Source organism: Aethalodelphis obliquidens, unplaced genomic scaffold (genome assembly GCF_003676395.1).
Source record: "Aethalodelphis obliquidens isolate GAN/ISIS:26980383/991018 unplaced genomic scaffold, ASM367639v1 scaffold1, whole genome shotgun sequence".
Lineage (NCBI taxonomy): Eukaryota > Metazoa > Chordata > Mammalia > Artiodactyla > Delphinidae > Aethalodelphis > Aethalodelphis obliquidens.
In genome coordinates this window covers 44037419-44042500 of record NW_020837945.1, presented here as the reverse complement: position 1 = coordinate 44042500, position 5082 = coordinate 44037419, and the positions used below count along the sequence as shown (strand labels likewise).

Below are 5082 nucleotides of genomic sequence, written 5' to 3'. Positions count from 1 at the left end.
GAACCAGTGCCTGTTAAGGATCAACACTTTCTGGAGGCATTAGCCAATACAGTTAGACAAAATATATCAATTAGAATAATAAGAATTATAAAACAAGAAATAAACAGTCTCAGTTTATATGAAATAAGTTTATATATCCTAAGAATTTATGTTAAATCCCAGAAACTCAATATTAAAAACTAGGACTATACAATCTCTTCGTGTCTGCACTGCGTCTGTTGTACCTGGTGGCTGGAACCGCAGTGTCCGTGAAGATGGCGTCTACCAGCCGTTTGGATGCTCTTCCAAGAGTCACATGTCCAAACCATCCAGATGCGATCTTAGTGGAGGACTACAGAGCTGGTGATATGATCTGTCCTGAATGTGGTCTGGTTGTAGCAACAAAAGATCCCTCTCGAGGTGGAGATTCTCAGAATCCTCTTCTGAGTGATGGAGATTTGTCTACTATGAATGGCAAGGGTACAGGAGCTGCAAGTTTGGATGAATGTGGTAATTCTAAGTACCAGAATAGGAGAACCATAAGTAGTTCTGATCGGGCAATGATGAATGCATTCAAAGAAATCACTACCATGGCAGACAGAATCAACCTCCCTCGAAATATAGTTGGTTGAACAAATAATCTATTCAAGCAAGCATATGAACAGAAGAGCCTGAAGGGAAGGGCTAATGATGCCATAGCTTCTGCTTGTCTCTATATTGCCTGCAGACAGGAAGGAGTTCCTAGGACATTTAAAGAAATACGTGCTATATCACAAATTTCTAAGAAAGAAATTGGTCAATGTTTTAAACTTATTTTGAAAGCTTTAGAAACCAGTGTGGATTTGATTACAACTGGGGACTTCATGTCCAGGTTTTGTTCCAACCTTTGCCTTCCTAAACAAGTACAGATGGCAGCTACACATATAGCCCATAAAGCTGTGGAGTTGGACTTGGTTCCTGGAAGGAGCCCGATATCTGTGGCAGCAGCCGCCATTTACATGGCCTCACAGGCATCAGCTAAGTAAAGGACCCAAAAAGAAATTGGAGATATTGCTGGTGTTACAGACAGTCCTACAGACTAATCTATCCTTAGGCCCCAGATCTGTTTCCTACAGACTTCAAATTTGACACCCCTGTGGACAAACTACCACAGCTATAAATTGAAGCAGCTAATGTCAGACTTCTATGAACACTGAACTTTGCCTGTTGTACATAGCCTATACAAAGTGCTGGATTGAGCCTTCAATAAGAAAAAATGAAAGACATGGTACACATTCCAGGGCTAAATATTAATTGCTTGGCCTTCTGTATGTACTAGTGAAATATATTTAATGATTTAAATTTCTTACTGGATATGCTTGCTTTTGTAGCAATCTAGGAAACTGTATTTTGGAACATATTTGAAATTATGTAATTCTTGAATAAAACGTTTTTCAAAACTAAAACAAAAAAACCCTAAGACTAAAATAATAAAATAATTTAAAAGGTAGCATGTAATAAAATTAATATTTAGAAATCAATAGCTTTTATATACACAATAAATAGGGGACATAATATTAGGACAAATTATTGGCAACAGCAAAAAGAAATAAGACAGCCATACAATTTTCCAAAGAAAGCAAGAATAGAGTCATTTATAACTTGAATATAGGGAAGTGTTCTCTAAAAGTGACTCAAAATAAAGATGTGATAAAGGAAATTATTGATAAATGATTACATAAAATTAATTTAAGAGGCTATTGTGTGGCAAAACAACAGAATAAAAAAGATAACTAACAAACTGGAGAAAATATTTGCAATATATATCACAGATGAAGGACTAACATCTCTAATATAAAAATAAGTCCTAAATTTTTTAGGGGAAAAAAAAAAACTCAAGAACCCCATAGGAAAAATGGAGAAAAGGTAAGAACAGGCAATACAAATAAAGATGTAGAAATGGTTCTACACCCTATGACAGGATGTGCCAACTACCTCATAATTAGAGAAATACAAGTAAGCCCTGCACTGAAATGACATATATATATATATATATATATATATATATATGAAAGTGATATATGGAAACATATTCTGTCGACAATACTTTAGAAAACAGATATTCATATGTTACTGATGGGAATGCAAGTTTGAAGAGGAATTTGTGAATATGTAACAAAACTATATGTACATTTAGATTTTAACTAGCATTCCAATTCTGGGAATTTATCCTGAAAACGTGCCTCTAACAATATGAAAATAGGTATTTCCAATATATTCATCACAGCAATATTTGTAATTGCAAAATATTGCAAACAGCCTAAGCACCCATTCACAAGATATTGATTGAATAAACTATGGTATATCTATGTACTGTAGAAATATTCATCTATAAAAAGATCTGTTTGAACTGGTAGGGAATAATTTCTAGAATATATTGTTAGTTTAAAAAAAAAGTAAAGCACAAAAGGGAATTTATAGTGTGTTAGCTTTTTATTAGAAGAAAAATAAGAAAGTAGTCATATCTTTGATCATTTCTGTAAAACAAATACAGGACAATTAAACCAGACAATAATAAGGTTGATGATTAAAAAGGATAGGATAGAATGGGTGGAAAGGGTGGGTAGTTGAGATAGCATAGAATGTATGGGGAAAAGACACATTTAAGAGTATAAATTTTGCTTAGTTTTAACTTTTAGGTAAGTTTTTCACATTCTCAAAAATAGATAAAATCAAGAAGGATAAGAAAAAATGGTATTATAAAAAAAATCAAATCAGCCTAGGTTAATTTCAAATGATTGAAATAATCACACTGAAGGGAAAAAAAAAACGAATCCAAGTAACTCGTGAACCTAATGTTTTATCCACATATGATAGCACTGCCCTAATGAAATGCCCATATATATTCATAGATCAACCTTTGGGAATAAAAGTGTATGTGATCTTGGAAGCAAAGATAAGGTTTTATTTAATCATCCAATGATAACTTTTGTTATATGCTGATATGTGTTTCCAGTTTCAAAAGAATGACTAAATTTATAAATTGCATTTTATAGTATTTTTACCTTTCAAAACACATATGGTAGCTTAATCTGTGCAAGAACAAATAAAGTAAAATTAGTTTTAGTACTATGCACCAGGGTTTCCCTGATGTAAAGTGTTTGTGCCAGTTTTTCTTTTTGTTACATGACTGTATATCACAAGGGGTAACTGAATAAATTACTTAATAGATATGAAACATTTTACTAATTATATTCACTTAAATGTCTTTATGATGACTTTCATAAAAATATGATATTTAAATAATCACCAAAATCTGTGATTGTCATTGAATGTTGAATTCAACTTATGCAGAGTGTATTTTCAAAGGCATGAAAAAAGTAAGGTTTGGGACACTTCGTGGGGCAAAAGAAGACTTAATGGATAAGTTTCAAAAAAAATAGGAATTGTGTACCAACAGGGGTTGATTGGCTAGAGGTAGTTAGTAGTAATGCTACATATACCTTAACATAAAGTCATAAAGCCTTGTGTTGATACAGGTCATAAAATTTACTGGTAGAAAACTTGCAGATATTACTGATTCTTGAAGTTCTCTGCTTAAAAATGAGGTTTTTTTTTTTAAAGGTATATTTATGTACTTAACTGTCTCCCCAGATAAATGATAAATACACCAGTCATACTTAAAATTAATTTGCTGTAGGATCGTGAATTTTCTATGTATCTCTTCATAGAAATTCTTATGAATAATTTAGATATTAATGCAGTCATAGTTTTTTATTTATAATAAATATTCCAGTCTGGGTCAAGATTTATTTGCTATCATTTTCCATCTTTATTCTAGGATATTTTCAGTAAACCATGGGATTCTTCTACATATGGTGTTTCATTTCAGTCCTGTAAGCAATATTTCTGCCCTTTGATACAATGGACATCTGTTTGTGACTGCCTAGCAACTCTTTAAAAATATCACTCCGATTTATTAAGGTGACCACTTTTTCTCCCCAATACCTGCATTTCGTTATCTCTGGTGGGACCAACCACACTTCCTTTTTCCAGGGGTGTCTAAAGTTAGTCTACTGTTTCCATCACTTATACTCACTTCTACCATAAAGGACTTTACCCCATCTATAAAGTAAATTCACCCCAACTCTCCAGGATTCTGGTAGTTTCCATCTCCTGAAGAAAGTTATAAGAGGTAATTTAAAAAATACCATCCCTGGGGCTTCCCTGGTGGCGCAGTGGTTGAGAGTCCGCCTGTCGATGCAGGGGACACGGGTTCATGTCCCGGTACGGGAAGATCCCACATGCCGCGGAGCGGCTGGGCTCGTGAGCCATGGCCGCTGAGCCTGCGTGTCCGGAGCCTGTGCTCCACAACGGGAGAGACCACGGCAGTGAGAGGCCCGTGTACCGCCAAAAAAAAAAAAAAAAAATACCATCCCTGAAACTGGAGCTTCCCTATATCCTCCACTACCTATTATAAATTCTCGTCACCTTTAAATAGCATCTTTCCTCATGGAAGTGATTTAGGTGGTGGGATAACTCAGACCTTCATCTCTGAGAGGTCTGCTTCTCTGGTGCCCTTGGTCACCATACTTTTCATAGGCTCAGACTGCTTCACTTGTTAAATTTAAGGAGGAGAACACCAATAGAGGCCCTAGTAAATGATCCGGAAACCAAATGTGTTATTTTCTGCTCCATTTTATAACAGCAATCCTACCTCTTTCAGAAGAATAGAGTCCTTTGCCCCCTGCCAGGATAGATTTTCTGTCCTTTCCAGATCATCTCTTAGCACAAAGAGCTCAAGGCAAAAGGACAGTAGCCATGGCTTGACGTGTAATGGAACTTTCTGTTTCTCCTGGTGAAAGTCAGTAGGACTTCTAGACCCACATAGACTTAACTTGTAGAAACAGAAGACACAAATTCTCTAAGGTGGTCATTAGGAGTGGTAGTAACTTAGGCCCATTCCTACTTTAACCTTTTGATTCCCAGACCCATAAGTTGTATCTCTAGGGAGAAAAGGTAATAATAGAAACTTTATTAGTGTTTTTAATATTAATATCTTTTAGTTTTGAAGTAACAAAACAAGTATGGTTGTAATACTTATAATGGGCCACATAGTTTTCT

At 35.0% G+C, this 5082-nt stretch overlaps 1 pseudogene; it reads left to right on the top strand.

Moving 5' to 3' along the window:
- Nucleotides 1-225: 225 nt before the first annotated feature.
- Nucleotides 226-1138, top strand: LOC113618828 (transcription initiation factor IIB pseudogene; annotated as a pseudogene).
- The last annotated feature ends 3944 nt before the right edge of the window (nt 1139-5082 follow it).